A 22,061-nucleotide genomic window follows, 5' to 3' on the forward strand; every position below is an offset into this window, starting at 1 on the left:
GGTCTATGTCTAGGCCCCTAGACTTTTGTGATATCCTTTGAAATCTAGTTGGAGGAAGTCATGTGTTCACAGCTCTTGCTTTCTGCATGCCTGCACAATTAGAGCCATGTGAACACTGCCAAGGCATGTGACTTATGCCTTCGATGACTTATACCTTCTATAGTTTATACCTTCTGAAGCACTGGGGCCATTTGAGCCATAGCTGGAGAGGCCACCATGTGCTGGAATGCAGAGAGCAGAGACCTGAGGTGGCCCTTGGCAGCTGCCCCACCCCTTAACCATTCTGCCTTCTTGGAGGTCTGGGCCTGTGATGGGAAAGGCAGCCTCAAAGATCTCTAAAATGTCTTCCAAGTTTTTCTCCCAATGTCTTGATTAATAGCCTCTGGCTTTCTTTGATCCATACTAATTTCCTTCTCAATGGGTTCCATGTTATTTCATTCTCTACCACATCGCCAGGCTGCTAGTTTTCCAAATCTTTGCACTCTGCTTCCCTTGTAATTACAAATTCTGTCTTTAAATCAACTCTTTCTTCTATATTTTACTGTAAGTGGTTAACAATAGCCATTAAGCATCCTGCATGGTTTGTAGCTTAGCTATTTTCTTTGACCAGATATCCTAATTTATCACTCTTAAATTCTGCCTTCTATAAAACCCTCAGGCACAGGCACAGTTCATTGTTACCTAATAACAAGGTGGAGGAGGGGGTCTTAATTCCAGTTTCCAACACCTTCTTTCTCATTTCCGTCTGAGACCTTATCAGAATAGCCTTTTCTGTCCATATTTCTATCAACATTCTAGTCATAACTACTTAAGTAATCTCTAAGGTCCAGACTTTCCCTAGTCTTCTCTTATTCCCAGCTTTCACTCGAATCACTCTTGATGCCCCATTCATGATAATAAAGACTTTTTCTAGCCTACTCCTCCAAATTCTTCCAGCTTCTGCCCATTACCCAGTTCCAAAGCCATGTCCACATCACTAGGTATTTGTTATACCAACAATCCCACTTCTTAGTAGAATTTTCTGTCTTAATTTGTTTTCTGTTGCTATAAGAAATTACAGATTGGGTAATTTATAAAGGAAAAATGTTTATTTAGCTCACAGTTCTAGAGGCTGAGAAGTCTAAGAACATGGTGCCTGTACCTCATATGGGCCTTCTTATTGTGTCATAACATGTCAGGGCATAAAGGCTCTTGGCAAAAAGGCAGGAGCAGGAGAGTCAGATACAGTTTATTTTTACAACAAATCTATTCCCCAGATAATAAACCCTCTCCTGTGAAGACAACATGAATGAGGGCAGAACCCTCATTAATCCACTAATCTACTCATGAGGGCAGAGCCAACATTAATCCATTAGTGAGAGATGAGGGATTAAGTTTCCAGTACATGAGCTTTTGGGGGAAACATTCAAACCACTGTACCATATTTAAAGAAACATACCATAGCTCCCACACCTACCATCTTTTATCAGACAGCCTTCATATCACCATTTTTATAATTATGTCTTCAGTGTGAGCTTCTACAAGCATAGACCTATTGTTTACCCAACAGTGAATCACAAATGCCTGACAGATTGTGGGCATTTAAAAAACATTAGTTGGATAAATGCTTTTCAGACCGGGATATTTTATTGTAAACAGCAGAAATTGACTCTGGTTAATTTCAGAAAAGGGGATTAAATGGAATTTTCTCTTTTGAGCCTAGAGAACCAGGCTGAGAAAGAGGCAGGGAAAAATCCAGTCTAGACAACTTGGAAAGAGGAGCCACAGCAGTGGGCTTATTGCAGAGTGTCTGGTCAGGACACAGCTACTGGGACAAGCAAATACCAACTATATATTTTGGAAACTTCTGGAATTGTTTCCACATAGAGAAGTGTAAACAGATGGGAGTCAAACTGAGTCCTGAGAAGGAAAGAAGCTGTAGCATTTTGTAACTAATGGAAAACGTTTCTTCTAAAAAAGTATTCTCTATGCTCCAAAGATTTGTCAGACTAAAGAAACTATTTTGGTTCTGATAAGGTATGCAAGCTAATTAAAACCAATTAACCTATCAGCAGATAAAAGCCGAGGCCAAGTCCTCTCTTAATGCATAGTCCAATTTTAGAACAGGTATAGTTCTACTAACTTTTGATATTCAAGACACAGTGAATAGACCTGAGTTGATTATTAACTGGTAGTTATGATTGAGGAAGAACTAGATTATTCTAGTTGTTGTGCTTTAAAAAAATACTGCTTCTTTTTATAATTCAGTGTATTTTATTTCTCTTTTAAATAATTTGCACTGTAAAATTTGGGGCTCAGTTTTATTTCAAACAAGATAGAATGCTTACATATTTTTATGCCTTAATGTGGTCTGAAAATATATACAAGTTCTGGTTAGCTTTTGCTTGTTCAACACTTATTTCCATTCTTCCGATAACTGCACCTTGAGTTTTTTCTTTCTTCCTCTATGCTTACTCTAAGAATAAATGTGTGGCTTCTGAGAGCAGAAAAAGATAATCTATAATATTGTTTCTTTTACCTGGAGAATTAAAAACTAAAGTCACATTTTGAATGTCTGTGTGCTGAAAGCTCTGGTCTAGATAGTTTTCTTCAGATACTTGCCAATTTTTTAGTGCTGGTTGATTCTGTGAATAGAGATGATGAGGGTAATAGCTGTAGTGAACCTATCAAAACCAGAATATATGGGCTAGGGTTTAGTGATAAAATACCATTAGAGGTGAAAATCAGATTTATAATTAGCCATGTGAGAAAAAATAGAAAATAAAGATTAAACCAGGGAGTGGTAAATAATAGTTGAGATTTTTGAGAGAAGGCACCAATCTGTGCCTTAAATTTAAGTTTCTTCATGCTCCTTCAAGTGATATTTTACCTTATATTTAAAAACAAAAATAATTTTTTTGTCAATAAACATTTATAGAGTAAATAATATTAGTGTAGAATTATATATACATGCACACACATATGAATATATATGTCACAATAAAAAAGAGGTTAATTGGTTATATGACTTGCTAAATACTCATGAATGATTTTCTTACAGATGTGTAATTCCATTAATGAGCAATATCATGGTGAGTCTGGAATATATTCCCAAGGGTATCTTTAGCAATCATTTAAACTAGTTTGTTTTCATTTTAGGGCATTGAAAAATTGTTTTTGGAAAAATGGTTCTTATGGCATTTCCTGCAAGAGAATTAAGGGAAATGAAATAAGAGGTTCAGCATTCATAAAAACTTTGGGAAGGTATCAATGTCCTATTAGAGTCAGCTCAAGATATTTTTATTTACCATGCATTTCTTGAGTTCTTGCTATGAGCCCAGCACCATCTTCATTTGATGAAATAGGCATGCCTAAGTCCATCTGCATTGGCAAGCGAAGACTAGAAGAGGCAGAAGTTTGGAACTCTCTGCTCCATATGACAGTTGTTTCTCCTTATCTGTGGTTTCACTTTTCAAAGTTTCAATGACCCATGGAAAATTTCAGAAATAATAAGTTTTAAGTTGCACACATTCTGAATATTATGGCAAAATCTTGGGCTGTACTGCTTCATCCCACCCAGGATGTGAATCATTCCTTTGTCCAATGTACCACACCGGGTATGCTACCCACCCATTCATCACTTAGTAACTATCTCAGTTATCATATCAACAAATCACAGGGAGAAGAGGGTGACTACAGTCTAATAAGATATTTTGAGAGAGAGAGAGAACAAAAGAGAGACCACATTTATGTAACTTTTGTTACAGTATTTTGTCATAATTGTTCTATTTTATGATTAGTTGTTATTAATCTCTGCACCTAATTTATAAATTAAACTTCATCTTAGGTATTCACATACAGTTTGAAAAAACATAGTAGACATTTGCCAATCCCTAACATGGAATCTAACGGGGCTACATAGGATGGGTACTATCTGGTGTCTACTGGGGTCTTGGAATGTATCCTCTGCAGATAAGGAGGAACTAATAAGATGTATTGTATGTATGTATACATCCTCTGCAGATATATGTATCCCCTGAAGATAAAGAGGAAATAAGTAAGATCCAATCTGATAAGCCACTTCATAGTGAACTTTCACTATAATTCGTCTAGGAAGAGGTGCATTCACCCAAGTGAGTCAAGCCTAGAAAAGACAGTCTTAGGGTCAACCTAGTAACAATTTTTCTTTAGTAGCACTTTAGAAAGGCATGGTAGAGAAGGCAGCCACAACTCATTTTCTCTGAGTACGTGACAAGCGGGGCCAAGGTTTATATTTTCAGCTGGGGAAATTTTTTTTTTTAATATTAGGACAGACCTCCAAAATCTAAGTATCAGGGGATTGAAAAAATAACAGAGGAGAGGAAGGATATAGACTCACCAGTGAGGGCTTGAAAAGTAAGAACTCTGATTTTGCCTTTTTAATTACCTGTCATCTTGGAAAAAGAGAGCTAAACCTGGAAAACTTGGAACATAAGCCAGTGTCATCTGTAATATTTATTTGTTTCTATTTTTAAGCAACAAAAATTGCCTTAAACCAAGTGCATCATGTGTACATCACTGGTTTTTAGATTTTAATAGCTTATTCCTCTTCCTTCTCTACAAACTAGAGCTTTAAACCCCTGCTTTGATAGTCCCTACCTTTCCCCCAGTAAGTTTCAGCTTATTTCAGAGCCAAACTTCTCTGGTCCTCTTTTACATGTTTGTGGTCACCCTATTATTACCATCTTGGACTTTGTCACTTTTTCATTTTCTGTAGAACATGTCTTTTGAACATTCAAGCTCCCCAGAGAACATTCTGTATAGCCACAGATGATTGTTTAAATACCCTCCTTTGTCTCTCATCAGGATTGTCTGTGCCTGTTGCAGAGAAAGCTCCCTCAGGAAGGCAGGACTGTATTAGCCTAAATTACAGCTGTATTCTCAGTGCCTATTACAGTCCCCTGAGTATAAAAGGTGCTCAACACATATTGAATGCATGAATGAACAAATAAGGAATGAATAGTGTTGGGGAACCTTGTAGCCAATCTCCTTTAGATACAAACAAATTCAAGACACATTATAGTCAGTCTTCGGTGGCAGGCAACAAAAATTGGCTTGGGTAAGATTAGGTAAAATAAAAGAAGTTATTGGAAGGAGATGGGTCAGCTCGAGGATATAGCTCTGAGGTCAGATCAAATCTGTCCTGCTGTCTATCATTGTGCGGCCCACATGCTAAGAATAGTTTTTACACTTACAAATAGTTGAAAAAATCAAAACAAGAATAATATGTCATGACATAAAGATTATATGAAATTCAAATTCCAGTGTCCATAAATAAGGTTTATTGGAACACAGCCATGCCCATTTGTTTACATATTTTCTATGGCTGTGTTTGCGCGGCAGTGGCAGAGTGAAATAACTGTGACTGAGAACGCACATCAGAAAAATCTAAAAATATTTACTCCCAGGTCCTTTTCAGAACTTTGCCAATCCCTAAGTTAGCACATGGACTCCAACTGGACAACAAGACCTTAGGGTGGTCAGAATTCCTTAGGGAATTAAGAAAGCAAGATAAGACTTGGACTCTAGGTAGCAGAAAGGAAGAGACAATTAATTACTTGGGGTGTCACCAGCAGAGTAACTCTGATTACCCACATCCTAATTTCATTCAACTCAGTTTCCAAATTCCAGAAAAAGTGAGCCTGAGGAGCTTGACTTAGTTTACATGCCTGGCCCTTGACTATAGGGGTTGTGGGGAAGGAACCTTGATTAATGTCCCCATTATCTAGAAACTTAGAAAAAGGGACAGTTATTCATTACAGTACTTGAACAGTGATGCCAAGTTAAAATCACACCTGAGTAAAATCACACCTGAGCCTATTCCCTTCTCCCTTCAAAGATAAACAGAAGCCATTTGCTACCTGGTCACATACAGAGGCTGCCGCACAGTGGTGAGTGCACCACAGACATTGTGACTGCACCAGACATTGTGACTGCTTGTCATCAAGATTGAGTGGACCCCTCATTATAGACTGTGTTTGCATTCATCAGAGTGTTACCTCTCATCTCTTCAGCTGCGTTTTGCCCAAGATGATTATACCCAGACATGCACCATCTCATGCCAAAGTGACTGAACACCTGGGAGCCCCAGGGATTGTTTTAAGGATTTATTTTGATTTTCTCAATCTAGTTTCAAAACTATGGTAAACTACCTTTTAATAAAGCTATCCTGGAGATTTCTCAGTGAGACTATAAAGGCATTAGTGCTTGTCTAAATAGGTGTAAGAACATGAAGAACAGGATGTCTTGGTATCATATCAGCAGCATATGTCCAGTCTTTTTCCTCAGGAGCTATTGCCTAAAATTAAAAATGACCATTCAGGGCTGGGAACAGTGGCTCATGCCTGTAATCTCAGCACTTTGGGAGGCTGAGGTGGGAGAATTATTTGAGGCCAGGAGTTTGAGAGAAGCATGGGCCACATAGTGAGACACTATCTCCACAAAAATAATAAAAAAATATTAGCCAGTCATGGTGGCACACTAATGAAGTCCCAGCTACTTGGAATTCTGAGGTGGGAGGATCACTTGAACCCAGGAAGGAATTGGAGACTACAGTGAGATATGATTGCACCACTGCACTCCAGCCTGAGTGACAGAGACCCTGTCTCTGGAAATAAAAAAAAGAAAAGAAAAGAAAAGAAAAGAAATGACAATTCAGTGACCATGAGAAAATCTATGATCAACAGTTTCAGTGGCAAGCCTGTTTTACTTTTGCTTCTGTAGGAGGCTCATGCTAAGCAGAATGAGGAGATATAGGTAATTTCCAAGCTTGAAAAAAGATGAAAATTCAGTTATTATTTTTTAAGTGAAGTGTAATAGATAGATAAGAGATTGGTAAATTACCTTCTAGTGTGAGAGTCAAAGTTTCTCTGCATGAAATGCAGTTTCTGGAGAGCCCAAACGCAGTGGGTAAAGAGAATGAGCCTCTGTGTGTGTGTGCAATGGTAAAATATTTTTTCTTCATTTTTGAGTTCCAGAGAAAGAGAAGTACTTTAAAAATCTTTTTGGAAGAAAATGGATATGTAGGGATCTTGTTTATGTTTTTGTTTTAGATTTTTTTTTTTTTTTTGAGCATTAGAGAGACTTTTGGGAATTTGAGAGATTGGTGCAAAAGTGTTTGTGGGTGTTCTTTCTTCATGTCAAGCTATGAAATAAAGTCATTTTATCGGAAAAAGCCCTTAGTTAATGCTGGGGAAAACATTTTTATCCAACCTGGAGGACACTTGGGAAAGGATCTAGCAGCTGGTGCTTTGAGAAGGAGAAGACAGACATTTTTGGGGGAGTGGAGAAGGGAAAGGAGGGGAGACAAGGAGGTGACCAGTCTGGACTCTGATGGTGTCTTTCCCCTGCCCAGACACCCAATGCCATGTTTTAAAAATTCATCAACATGGAGAAGGCAGGAATACCAATTAAGTGTTTAGCATAATAGAAAATCAATTTTAATTGTCCCAAATGGAACTATTGTTTACAGTTACAGATGGCTGCCAGGCAGTAGTACCTGGAGAAAATAAATGAGCCCAGGGAGTAGGGAATTGCTTTCAGTTCTTAGGAGTATTGCAGGACAGACATTGGAGAATTCAGCCTAAGAAAGTTTGTGCACAGAAAACAGATTCCCTATAATTATAGGCTGAAAAATGTTTCCCTCTAGGACTATGCAGTTAGTAGTGTCGTCAATTTCCACCTCTCACCTTTCTCCTGGTGCTTTCACAGGAGGAGTGGACCATCAAAATAGTTGTTACTGCATGGATTAAAATCATTGGCAAAGAAGAGGGGAACCTTGATTAATGTCCTCATTATTTAGAAACTTAGAAAAAGGAATACATATTCATTACAGCACTTTAACAGTGTTACCAAGATAAAACCTTTTTTTTTCTGTTTTTTTCTTTTCTATCTATTATGCTAAACTCACTTAATTGGTATTCCTGCCTTCTCCACATTGAAGAAGAGGGGATGGCTAATGAATATAAAAATATGGTTACATAGAAGGAATAAGATCTAGTGTTTGGTAGCACAATAGGGTGACAACAGTTAACAAAAATTCATTGTTTGTTTCAAAATAAAAGAGTGGACTTGTGATATTCTTAATGCAAATAAATAATAAATGCTTGAGGTGATGGGTATTCTAACTACCCTAATTTGATCATTACACATTGTGTGCACTTATCAAAACATAATGTTTCCTGTAAATATACATAACTCTGATATGCCCATAATAATAAAAATTTTAAAAAATTAGAGAAGAACATCAGCAAAGACAACCCAAAACCACCTCTTACCTGATCACTTCACTATGTTTTCTGTTTTGTTTCTTTGAACTTCCAGTGCAAAGGAAGTATTTCTTTTATTGCACTTCATCTGTCCTATCTATAGCTATTTGCATATTTGCCTTATCTTTCAACTAGTATAAAAATTCCTCAAAGGCAACATTTCACTTTAGCAGAGCTAAACCCATCACTTCACTACTAACTGTGTGTACCTTGAGTGACTTAATCTGTTTCCTTAGCTGTAAGCTGGGGGCCATGATGGCATCCGATTTATAGTTCTGTGGTGAGTATTGAGTCAATGAGAATGAACCTTCCAGAAAAAACCCTGGCGTGTAGTTTGAACTCAGACATTTTTATATCCTTTTTGTCTCTTTTAAGAAATAATTGTAACATATCCTATACAAAAATCTGTAATTCTCCTATTGAGAAATCCTAGAGAGGAACAAAAAGAAAAAGTTGGAGATAGATGCTCACTCGAGGTAACTTTCAGCATAGATTGGCTTAAGACCCATTGCAACAAAAGTACATGAAATGCTTATTAATATTGCAAATTCCTGACAAGAATCTCTGGGATAGAATCTCAAAATACCTATATCTTCAGTAAGCTTACCAGAGTATTCCGATACAAGCTACATTTTCAGAAGTTTGGTCGAAGGAAAATGGTCATCTCTGGATGTATTAATTGGTAAAAACCAGATGTAGGCTCTAAAATGCCCATGTGGAATGTTTCACTCATTTTGTCATGAAAGACAACTTGCTTGGGGTGGCTGCAATCCCACTCCTGTTTCTATCCACCACAGTGAGGATAACTGATTTCTCAGACAGTCTCTTAAAGCTCATGGGCATGGCTCCTTGGACCTGCCTTGTAAAAACTATGGGGCTATTTCATTTGCAGAATTGAATAATTAACATACATCAGTGCATGGTGCAATATAAATCCACTGTGAGACTGACCTTGATCTAAGTGTCTACCATCATGAAAGGCACCCAGCATGACCCTTCACCCACTGTGGAGCTCAGTAGAATACTTTCCATAAAGCGCAGGTGCAGGATTTTATTCTCCAGAGTCCGCTTCGATGAAACTTTGCTCAGATTTTAATTTATCTAAAACCTAATAGTGTTTGGGAGTTAGCTGGATTTTTTTTTTCTGAATTCGAGTTATGACTGTTGAGTCACAGAAGATATCTAGTGCTTCAAACAGAACTGGATTTGACTTTTGGTTCTGTGTGACCTTAGGCAAGCCATTCAGCCTTTGTGTCCTTAGGTTTTTCCATGTGTAAAATGGAGATATTGATAAACACCTCAAAGAGTGTTGTGAGAATTAGGAATATACTTGAGAGCCCCTGTTACACATGTGAAATGCTCAAGAGATGCCAGTTTCCTGTTCCTTTAAAACACAAGTGCAGTGTTGAATGTAGAAGGACAAAAAAAAAAAAAAGACATCAAATATTTTCTCTTAACTCAGTTTCTTAACTTCAGGACTACTGACATTTTGAGCCTGATAATTTTTGTGTTTGAGGGAGGAAGGGAGACCGGTGCCCCATGCATTGTAGCAGGTTTAGTTTTCGCAGCATCCCTGGCCTCTGTCTATTAAATACCAGTAGCACCGCCCCGATCTGACAATCAAAAATGTCACCAGACATTGTCCATGTTCCCTCAAGGGCAGAAATCACCCCACTGAGGAGCACTGTCCTGGTTCTTGCCCTATAATTTTAAGCCATTAAGTTGTAAAATCAAACTAAGAAATCAAATTGTCAGTGTTTTACCAAGCCAATATCAAAAAGGAAACTAACCTAACTATGATGGTTATCCCTTTGACAGTTCCCCAGCCTTATAAAGGGGAAATCTCATAGTGCTATTAGGGTATAGCAAAGGAAGGTACCTGTCACCTTGAGGACTCACAAGTAATCCATGAGCCACAACCAAGGTTAGATTCTCAGACTTTAAAACGCCATAATCTCAGGCTGGCTTATGTCACAGATCTTACTAAACTAGGGCCAAGTGCCTCTTGCTGTGTAAACTAGGGGACAATGACTTTTGCATGAGGCTGATATAAAAATGAAATGGTAAGGCCAAGCATGATGGCTCACACCTGTAATCCCAGCACTTTGGGAGACAGAGACAGGGGAATCCTTTGAATCCAGTTGTTCAAGACTAGCCTGGGAAACATAGGGAGACCCTGTCTCTACAAAAAATAAATAAATAAAAATAGTAACAAATAAAAAAATTAAGTTGACATGGTGATACATGCCTGTGGTCTCAACTACTTGGGATGCTGAGGTGGGAGGATCTTGAGGCTGGAAGGTAGAGCCCGCAGTGAGTGTGATCACACCACTGCACTCAAGCCTGGGCAACAGAGTTGACACCATATCTCAAAAAAAAAAAAAAAAAAAAAGGCCTGGGCACGGTGGCTCATGCCTGTAATCCCAGCACTTCGGGAAGCCGAAGCCGAGGCGGGCAGATCATAAGGTCAGGAGATCAAGACCATCCTGGCTAACATGGTGAAACCCTGTCTCTACTAAAAATACAAAAAATTAGCCAGGCGTGGTGGTGTGCGCCTGTAGTCCCAGCTACTCGGGGGGCTGAGGCAGGAGAATGGCGTGAACCTGGGAGGTGGAGCTTGCAGTGAGCCGATATCGTGCCACTGCACTCCAGCCTGGGCGGCAGAGCGAGACTCCCTCTCAAAAAAAAAAAAAAAAAAAAAAAAAAAAGAAATAGTTAGTTCATTAATTCTTAAAGAGAAATGGAACGTCAGGGGTACTTCCATTCAAATTGGTATAACCAGCAACTTTAGATTCTTAAGTGCAGGGGAAGCCAGATCACTGAAGGTCCTTGGTGAGCATTCAGCGAGGACTAGAGGTATGAGCTGGAGCATTGAATGCCATCAAGCTATCAGAGCCTGCTGTTCCTTTCCAAATAGGGATGTGGACCAATGGGGCACACTGGCTAGTTCTTTGAAGGTTATTGCCAACATTTGCCTCTGCAACCTGACTCTGCTTCTGCTGATGACCAAGCATTTTAGCATTTTTTCATTTAAGTTTAATCAGGCCTGTTAGAGCTTTTGCTCTTTGCATTGGCAAGGCTTTGTGAATTATTATAGGAATCTAACTGGTGGTATTTTTATAAATGTACCGTAATTCTAGGTTCCTGAGATGCACCTTCCTGTAGACCCCACCTGCCCACTGGACAGTCAGTCTCTCTGCTGCCCCGCTCCCCTCAGCACACTTGATCTTTCAAATACTCTTTTCACAAGCAGGGCTATGGCATGCTTTCTTTCACACTCTGCATCTCTCTTGGAATCATGTTCACGAGGTAACAAACAGGAGAAAGTGGACAAGTCAAGGCTACGCAAATCACACTGACACCCCAAATGTCCTGTTTCCTCTCCTCCTGGTAAAACTGAGGTAGATGCAGAGAAGTTTTGGTCATTTATTTTGTATTAATTTCTTAGAAATTGCTTTGTCCTCACTTTACACATAATTAGCATTTAATAAACATTTGTCAAACAGAAAATGTTTGTATAAATAAATGTGTGATATTATTGTAATAATAACAGTGGTTACTATTATTAGTAGTAGTAGTATTAGTATTATTAGTATTATTATTTGAGACAGAGTCTCGCTCTGTCACCCCAGCTGGAGTGCAGTTGCATGATCTCGGCTCACTGCAACCTCCACCTCCCGGGTTCAAGCGATTCCCATGCCTCCGCCTCTCGAGTAGCTGGGATTACAGGCACCTGCCACCATACCTAGCCAATTTTTGTATTTTTTTGTAGAGACAAGTTTTCACCATGTTGGCCAGGTTGGTCTTGAACTCCTGACCTCAAGCAATCACCTGTCTTGGCCTTCCAAAGTGCTGGGATTAGAGGCATGAGCCACCATGCTTGCCTAGTTATTATTTTTTGATACTAGCTGCTGATTGCCTTTTAGGTCTTATCCGGGCCAGGTATTAACACTGTCTAGGGATTATCCTAGTTCATCTTCATAATGATTCAATACATCTGAACTTCTTTTATCACCAGATTTTAACTTAAGTAGTTTTCCCAAGCTCGTCCAGCTGACATGTGACAGAGGTGGAATTTGAACTGTTGCTCAAAGTGCATATTTACAGTGACTCAGGACCTTTACATCTAATTGGTGAAAGCCAGATGTAGCCTCTAAAATGTCGATGTGTGATGTTTCACTCATTTTGTCATAAAAGAGGACTTGGTTGGGGTGGCTGCAGTCAGCTGAGATCCCACTCCTGCTTCTATCCACTACAGTGAGGATAATTCATTTCTCAGACAGTCAAAGCTCATAGGCATGGCTCCTGGACCTCCCTTGTAAGAACTGTGGGGCTTTAGTTCCCAAAAGAGCACAAGCCCCAAGAGAGCACAGCTGTGGTGTGATTCCTTTTTCAGCAAGCGGCTTCAATGTCTTCAACTAGGAAGGCCTTGGCAGCATTTCCAAGGGGTCAGGGAATTGTAACTATGATAATGGAAGTTCTGCAAAATTAAGCCCAGGGTGAAGGCAGCTGCAAGTTAATGCCATTTGAAGGTTCTTATGTAAAGTGCATTAGAAAGCATCACAGAATAAGCTTTCTCATTCTGTCCGCCATGACACCTTATTTAATTCAGGTATGATAGGTTTTAAACAAGAGTATAAAAAGGTTTCAGTTACTGTGATCTTTCCTCTCTTCCTAGGAAAAGGTTTCATATCAAGGTTTCTCTCTCAGATTTTACCTTGCTCCTGACATTAAGCTGTTAATTCACTGATATTAAAATGCTTTTTTTAAAAACCCTCTAAACTGGCTGGGTTTTTCAAACATCAAAAATATAATACCAGAGCTGCCAGCTCTTGTTCCCTGTAGCTTATGTTTTGGCTAACAGCCAAACATCAGCTGATCAAACTCTTAAGAAGCCAGACAAATTTAAAACCATAGCTGCTCAAATAGAAATTAGTAAGAAGGTTAGCAGTAAATGGAAAATAAATTTCATGTAATACCTCTAAATATAGGTTAATGAAATCAGTCCTCAATCTTCCTAAGTGAAAACTAGACCTCTGATTAATGTTAAGATTTAGCTGGCTGTTTTAACATTTAAGATTTAGCTGGTCGTTTTTAAAAATAACATTTAAAAAATTGTCATTCATTATTTTCTTTTGTGTAACAATCTAGAGCACTTTTCTGTCTGTTAATCCATTTAATTAAATCTTCACAAGAACTGTGACAATGAGGCATTATTCTCCCCTTAATTTTGCATTTGAGGAAACTGAGGCCTGGAAAAATTAAGTGACTTGCTCAGCTAGAAAATGACAGTGTGAAAATATCAACCCAGTTTTTTTCACTATATATTTACTGCTCTTTTTGCTTAAGTAAGCCATTTCTTAGTAGAACTTAACAGCTTTTACTTTCACTATAAAACATACTTAGCTAGCCAGGTGTAGTGGTGCATGCCTGTAATCCCAGCTATTTGGGAGGCTGAGGCAGGAGAATCGCTGAAACTCAGGAGGTAGAGGCTGCAGTGAGCTGAGATAGCACCACTGCACTCCAGGCTGGTTGACAAAGAGAGACCCTGTCTAAAAAAAAAAAAATGCCAAACATATTTGCCATTATATTTTCATTCCTGCTGGAAATCTGTCTGTTGATCTGGGACATAGGCTGTGTCTAGAACTTTTGCTGTTACATGGGACTTCTCAGTTAACCTTAATATTCAATTCAGATAATACCATTCATTTATTTGCAATTTACTGGGGCAGAAGGCATGGAGTTAAAGAGGTCATAGATAATTCCAAGTTAACAATGAAGCAAAATTAGAGTCATTTTTGATGATCTCAAAATAGATTTATATCATTTTGTGTGAGTAATGTCAGGCACCTGAGAACTGTTTCTCAGTAACAGTTAACTTTAGTATAAAAAAAAAATTGTTCTGATGCTTAGTAACTTCAAACAAGACAAATTTGTTTTGCTCATTAATCTGTAATTTGGGCAGGATTTAGTGGGGATAACTTGTCTTAGCGCTACATTGCAACAGCTGAAGTGGATCAAAAGCTGAGTGGTAGAATCATTTGAAGCTTCATTCACTCACTGGGCTGGTAGTTGAGGCTGGCTGCTGGCTGCTGGCTGTTGACTGCGGGCTGGGGACCTCAGTTCCACTCCATGTGAGCCTTTGTATGCCGTCTATCTGTCTAGGCTGGTTTGTGCTTCTTCACAGCATGGTTGCTGTTGCTCAGGGCACACATCCTAAGAATGTGATCAAGAGAGACAGGTGGAAGATATGGTCCAAGGATTCAGCCTTGGAAAACAATATAGCATCATTACTACCATAGTCTATTGGATGAAATAATCTTTATCCCCCACCCAGATCAAAGGAGAGGTACATAGATCTCACTTGTGGATAAAGAGGAGTGTCACTCATATAAAGAAAGCATGTGGAATGGGCCATTGTTGGAACACATCATTGTCTTCCCAGAAGAGCTTGGTAATCTCATTATCCATGGTTGCTGGAGCCCTAAAGGAAAGGCAGGAAGATAAGAAGGAGGCAGGCAAGTTCTTATTGAATTAATAGGTTTAAGAGCCACTTTTGTGGTCAGCCAGGTATGTATCCAGCTTAGGCATATAAAAGTCCCATCTTGCCCTTATTAATTCTCCTAACTTCTGGTCTTTCTTGCATCATTTAATTCTCCTATATTCTGGCTTCTTTATGTTCTAAATTCAAATGACTCTCTAGACCTGAAAAAAAATAAAAAAAAAAACACCATGGGACTTTTAATTTTGTTCATCACGATAAAATACCTAAAACTCAGAACTGACTCTAACACAAGTTCACATTCTACTATCTATTTCCCTTTTATTTTGTAAGGTGGATCAGGGTGTAGAAGACAGGTTTCCCAGAGCCTGATTCATACTGTGCCCTTGTTTAAGACTCATAATGTTGTTACACAGACAACTGAGCTGTAATTGTAGCATTCAGATTCCCATTTAAAATAGATCCCATTTACCTGAGGGAGATCATCCAACTTGTGTATTTTCCTGAGTGGGGCATCAGAAATGCTTCTGTCAGCTCATACATAGTATGACACTTCATTGTGAAGGCAACTCTAGTTTTCACATCCTTGCTGCACACCCTGCAATACATTTAAAGCTTGAGGATTTCCTCTCCTAACATATCCCAGATTCTTTCAATTTTCCTTTGACGCCTACTATACCTTCCCCAACCCACAACTCAAATTCTGAGCTGTAGGTGGGTTAGGATCCAGGTTTTATTGTTCCTAATGGGTCAAACTGATAATAATTGTTCAGCTGCAGTGCATAGAAGTATCAGTCCAAAAACTCAGGTGTGCAAATAATTTTTGAATGACTAAGTGTATATTTATAGTTTGAGCTTACTATTTCACTGGGTGGTGGAACCTGATGTTGAGCAGGCCACTCTCCTGGCTTCCCATCTTTTCCCAGGTTCCCAGTGCCTTCGATGTTCCCCTAGCCTTGGTGCGTGACCAGGTAGAGCCGCAGTTCTTGGTCATTGCTATTGTCTAAATGTTTGTATCCCCTTAAAATTCACATGTGGAAATCCTAATCCCCAAGGTTATGGTAGTAGAAGGTGAGGCCTTTGGCGAGATGATTAGGTCTAAAGGCAAGCCCCTGTGAATGTGATTAGTGCCCTTAGAAAAGAGATGCAAGGAAGATCCCTTGCCCCTTCCACCATGTGAAGTCACAGAGAGAAGACAACATCTAAGAACCAGAAAGCAGACTCTCACCAGACACTGAATCTGCCAGCAACTTGATTTTGGACTTCCCAACCTTTGGAACTATGAGAACTACATTACCACTCAGTTAATAGTATTGTGTGATGGCAGCTCTAATGGACGAAGACAATCATTATCCCTCCACATGACATACTGGAGATGTATAATACCTCTTTCTAGACATGAGTTCGTGTCTGATGAACCTCACCAAGGGATATTCTCAGGTCTGCCTCTCAGATACTGCTATGCTCTTTAGATAAAAAAAGAACGCCGAGTAGCCCTCCCAAGTAGACACGTAGAAACTCAGTGGGGACAAGGTCTTTCACCACTTTTCTGCATGCAAAATCATTTATGGCTCCCCAATTCTGAATGGATTGAAGGGAGGTAGATGAAGTCCCTTGAGCCCCACCTGCCTCCACATACCACATGGACAGTTCTATTCTGTTGTTCCTTCTCTGTGTTGGAGTGTGGAACTCAGAATCTCACTCTCCCTTGGGCTTTACCCTGGAAAGTGACTCATATAGGGTTCCAGCTGCCCTTTCTCCCAGCTCATTTTGGAGGTTTATAGGCCTATTCAGGTTTGTGTTAGACCATAGCCTCTGAAATCTTTGTCTAACCTGGAAATAAAGGGAAAATGGTGGAATAGGCTGGCTCTTTCTGATCAAAATCATTGTAACATGACTGGACGTTGCCTTTCTAAATCTGGTAATTTGAATCTTGTGTCATTCTGTAACATCTTTTCTCTAAGTACAAATGCAATCAACTCGGGGTAGGGGGAGGAAGACTACAGTTTGAACAAACTAAAAACAGGCAATGAACAACAGTCAAAGGTTCCTGCTCTTCTTTTTCTGCTTCAACAATTCTCCCAGGAACTTGAGATGTTCCTTTGTACTTCCATATGTACCATCTTATCTATGCTTACGTTTCCATTAACACACCCATTGCTACTGCCTTGTAGAGCTATGACACCTGCCCTCCTCCCCACCTCCAGAGGTCAGTTTATGCCTCCACCCCCTGACATTCTCCCCACATCCACACATATATTTGGCAGCCAGAAAATTTCTTTCCATACATTTATGAGGTAGGTATATCTGTGTCTACATCCCAAGACTTCCAGAACACTTTCACTTCGTCTCAAGTTCATTTCTCCAGATTTGTAGAAGACTGAAAGAATTAAGTAACATGTCAAGATCACAGGCTGGTAGGTGGCAGAATGGCCTGTGAAATCCATGGCTATGAACTGAGTTGTGTCTCTGAAATTTGTACGTCAAAGCCCTAACCCCCAAGGTATGCTATTTTTGAGATGAGGTCTTTGGGAGGTACTTAGGGTTTGATGAGGTAATAAAGCTGTGCCCCTTATGATGGGATTAGTACTCTTCAAGGAAACAAGAGAGAGCTAGTGCTCTGTCTTCTCCTCTCTCCCTTTCTTTCTCTTTTTCCCTTTGCATGTAAGGACGCAGCAAGAAGGCAGCTGTCCGCAAGAAAGAAGAAAGACTCTTGTATGAATTGGCCAGCACCTTGATCTTAGACTTCTCAGCCTTCAGATCTAGGAAAAAGAAATTTCTGTTGTTCAAGCAATTTCTATTGTATTTAGTCTATGGTATTTTATTACAGCAGGCGGAGCTAACAAAGACATTCACGTTTCTTTTCTTTTTTCTCCAATTTACCTCATTCTTATATTCTCCCGTGACTCCATGATAAGGTACTACCATCAGTTGTCTCACATTGTGCCTTTCAAGAAAAAGATCAGAAAAGGAGAAAGGGCAATTGATATACAGAAAAATTTTTTTCCTTAGTGAAATTGCCTATTTCCTCTCCCCTATGTCCCTAATTAATCCTTGAAACCAGGCTTCCTGGTTGCTTGTAACAAACGGAACCTACAAGAATGTGGAAGTAAGTTTTGCTGGCAATGTGCACTCTGTTGTGCTAGGCCGGACTTTAATGCAGACTGGTAAGCAGGCATCTCTGAGCTGGTAGAAGTGTACACTCCTGTATTCCATCATGTGGATCAAAGGCCAGGGCTAATAGCACTTAAATAATAAATGTGCTGTTTTAAAGTATGCATCATTTAAATTTGAGGGAAACGAGCAAATCTGGGAAGACTACAAGGGATGTACTTTCCTGACAATGATATCATCAAGAAAAGCCATTAAGAAAGGGGAGGAAATCTTCAAGATCTCAACAGAGACCGTTTTAGAAAAGCTAGTCATCAAATTTTGCCTTTGTGACTGGCATGGTCACTGTTGCATTAGCATATAGGTGGATCGGGATATAGTGAGGATTAAGGACAAATATGGAAATGCGGGGATGGGGAGAAGAAGGAGTCCAGGAAATAGGACTTTGAGAAAAATAGAGGACTTTATAAAATTTCAAGACTTTGAGGGTAAGTATGTGTAGTCTCTCAACATAGTTTTCTGGGTTTTGTTGTTAATGCTTTTTCAAGGTAATAAGCTCCAAAAAGCCTCAAAAAGCCCCTCTTCTTCTATCTTGCTCCTAGAGAGATCACGGAGGCTAGGAGGGTGCTGGATCTGAGAATTCAGCATGAGCCCTAAGTGAATTCAGATGATACTCTCAATCACTATTCACTGTTCCTCAAAGAAAGTCAGATGGATTAAAGACTTAAACGTTAGACCTAAAACCATAAAAACCCTAGAAGAAAACCTAGGCATTACCATTCAGGACATAGGCATGGGCAAGGACTTCATGTCTAAAACACCAAAAGCAATGGCAACAAAAGCCAAAATTGACAAATGGGATCTAATTAAACTAAAGAGCTTCTGCACAGCAAAAGAAACTACCAGCAGAGTGAACAGGCAACCTACAAAATGGGAGAAAATTTTCGCAACCTACTCATCTGACAAAGGGCTAATATCCAGAATCTACAATGAACTCAAACAAATTTACAAGAAAAAACAAACAACCCATCAAAAAGTGGGCAAAGGACATGAACAGACACTTCTCAAAAGAAGACATTTATGCAGCCAAAAAACACATGAAAAAATGCTCACCATCACTGGCCATCAGAGAAATGCAAATCAAAACCACAATGAGATACCATCTCACACCAGTTAGAATGGCAATCATTAAAAAGTCAGGAAACAACAGGTGCTGGAGAGGATGTGGAGAAATAGGAACACTTTTACACTGTTGGTGGGACTGTAAACTAGTTCAACCATTGTGGAAGTCAGTGCGGCGATTCCTCAGGGATCTAGAACTAGAAATACCATTTGACCCAGCCATCCCATTACTGGGTATATACCCCAAGGACTATAAATCATGCTGCTATAAAGACACATGAACACGTATGTTTATTGCGGCACTATTAACAATAGCAAAGACTTGGAACCAACCCAAATGTCCAACAATGATAGACTGGATTAAGAAAATGTGGCACATATACACCATGGAATACTATGCAGCCATAAAAATGATGAGTTCATGTCCTTTTTAGGGACATGGATGAAATTGGAAATCATCAGTCTCAGTAAACTATCACAAGGACAAAAAACCAAACACCGTATGTTCTCACTCATAGGTGGGAATTGAACAATGAGAACACATGGACACAGGAAGGGGAACATCACACTCTGGGTACTGTTGAGGGGTGGGGAGGGGGGAAGGGATAGCATTAGGAGATATACCTAATGCTAAATGACGAGTTAATGGGTGCAGCACACCAGCATGGCACATGTATACATATGTAACTAACCTGGACATTGTGCACATGTACCCTAAAACTTAAAGTATAATAATAATAAAATAAAAAAGTCTATGGTACACATGTCAGAATTCTCTGGTGTTAAAAATACAGTGTATTGGGTTCCAGCCCAGGTGAACTGAATCCAAATCTCTGAGAATGGAGTATAGGAAACTGATATGTTTTTGGGGGGTAGGGTCTCCCTGTGTTACCCAGGCTGGTTTCAAACTCCTAGACTCAAGTGATCCACCTGCTTCAGGTTCTCAAGTAGCTGGGATTACAGGTATCCATCACAGAGCCTGGCTGGGAACAGAATTTTTACATTTTTATGTTCATGTGTGTGTATGTATGAATGAATTATTTAGGGGGTACATGTGAAGGTTTGTTGCAAGGGTATACTGAATGATGCTGAGGTTTGGATTTCTATTGATTTCATCACCCAAATAAGGAACACAGTACCCAGTGGGAAGTTTTTCAGTCCTTTTTCTCCTCTCGTCCTCCCCACTTTTTGATTCCTTGGTGACTAGTGGTGTCACCTTTATGTCCATGTGTATCCAACGTTTAGCTCCCACTTATAAGTGAGAACATGTGATATTTGGTTTTTTATTTCTGTATTGATTCACTTAGGATAATAGCCTTCAGCTCCATCCATGTTCCTGCAAAGGAAATGATTTTGTTCTTTTTTATGGCTGCATAGTATTCCATGGCATATATGTTACATACCGCAGTTTTTAATCCAATCCATCACCAATGTGCATCAGAATTGATTTAAGTCTTTGCTACTGTGAAAAACATATGAGTACATGTGTCTTTTTGATAGCATGATTTATTTTTCTTTGGGTAGATACCCAGTTATGGGATTGCTGGGTTGAATGGTAATTCTATCTTTAGTTCTTTGAGAAATCTCCAAACTACTTTCCACAGTGTCTGAACTAATCATGCCAACAGTGTATAAGTGTTCCCTTTTCTCTGCAATCTTGCCAACATCTGTTATTTTTTGACCTTTTAATAACAGTCATTCTGACTGGCATGAGAAGGTATCACATAGTGGTTTTGATTAGTGCCTCTCTGCCAACTGGTGATGTAAAGCTTTTTTTTCCCCTGTACTTATTGGCTGCTTGTATGCCTTCTTTTAAGAAGTGTCTGTTCATGTTCTTTGACCACTTTTTAATGTTTTTTTCCTTGATTTAAGTTTCTTATAGATTATGGATATTAGTCCATTGTTGAATGCATAGTTTACAAATACTTTCTCCAATTCTGTAAGTTGTCTGTTTACTCCATTGGTGGTTTCTTTTGCTGTGCAAAAGTTCTTTAGTTTAATTAGTTCTTAACTGTCAATTTTTGTTTTTGTTTGCTTTTGAGGACTTAGTCATAAATTCATTGCCTAGGCTGATGTCCAGGAGAGTATTTCCTAGGTTTTCTTCCAGGATTTTTATAGTTGGAGGTTTTAACATTTAAGTTTTTAACTCATCTTGAGTTAATTTTTGTATGTGGTGAGAGGTAGAGGTCTAGTTTTATGCTCCTGAGTATGGTTAGGTAATTTTCTCAGCACCATTCATTGAATAGGAAGTCCTTTCCCTATTGTTTATTTTTATCAACATTGTCAAAGATAAGTTGATTGTAGGTGTGTGGCTTTTCTTCTGAGTTTTCTATATTGTTTTATTGGCTTATGTGCATTTTTTTCTTAACAGTACCATGTTGTTTTGGTTACTGTAGCCTTATAGTATAGTTTGAAGTCTGGTGATGTGATTCATCTGGCTTTGTTCTTTTTACTTCAGATTTCTTTGTCTTTTGTGGCTCTTTTTAGTTCTATAAAAATTTTAGAATTCTTTTTTCTAATTCTATGAAAAATGATGTTGGTAATTTGATAGGAATAGCATTGAATCCGTACATTGCTTTGAGCAGTATGAACATTTTAACAATATCCATTCTTCCAATCCATAAAAGAGGGACATTTTTTCATTTCTTTTGTTTTCTATGATTTATTTCAGCAACTTTTTATAGTTCTCTTTCTAGAGATCTTTCGCCTCCTTGGTTATAAGTATTTGTAGGTATTTTATTCTTTTGTGGCTATTGTAAATGGGATTATATTCTTCATTTTGCTTTCAGCTTGAATGTTATTGGTGTATAGAAATGCTACTGATTTTTTTTACATTGATTTTGTATCCTAAAACTTTACTGAAGTTGTTTGTTGGATCTAGGAGTCTTTTCGTGGAGTCTTTACAGTTGCCAATGTATAGAATAATATCATCAGTGAAGAGAAATCATTTGATTTCCTCTTTTCCTGTTGGATGCCTTTTATTTCTTTGTATTGCCTGATGGCTCTGGATAGGACTGCCAGTATTAACATTGAATGGGAAT

General features: G+C 38.9%; 1 protein-coding gene and 1 long non-coding RNA gene across 11 annotated transcripts in view; one reads left to right on the plus strand and one right to left on the minus strand.

Moving 5' to 3' along the window:
• Positions 1 to 22,061, plus strand: part of GRM7 (glutamate metabotropic receptor 7) — an 880,478-nt gene that overhangs the window by 644,387 nt on the left and 214,030 nt on the right. The gene's annotated exons all lie outside the window — the stretch shown is intronic.
• Positions 1 to 22,061, minus strand: part of LOC117979578 (uncharacterized) — a 65,476-nt gene that overhangs the window by 939 nt on the left and 42,476 nt on the right. The window contains exons 2-3 of one of the 3 annotated variants that reach the window (XR_004670435.3): positions 14,650 to 15,385; positions 3,955 to 14,501 (exon numbers count right to left, since the gene is read on the minus strand). This is a non-coding gene — a long non-coding RNA (uncharacterized LOC117979578). Of the gene's footprint in view, positions 1 to 3,954; positions 15,386 to 22,061 lie in introns of those variants that run through there. The other 2 variants (XR_010111389.1, XR_008625000.2) reach the window with 2 other exon arrangements.

Source organism: Pan paniscus, chromosome 2 (genome assembly GCF_029289425.2).
Source record: "Pan paniscus chromosome 2, NHGRI_mPanPan1-v2.0_pri, whole genome shotgun sequence".
Lineage (NCBI taxonomy): Eukaryota > Metazoa > Chordata > Mammalia > Primates > Hominidae > Pan > Pan paniscus.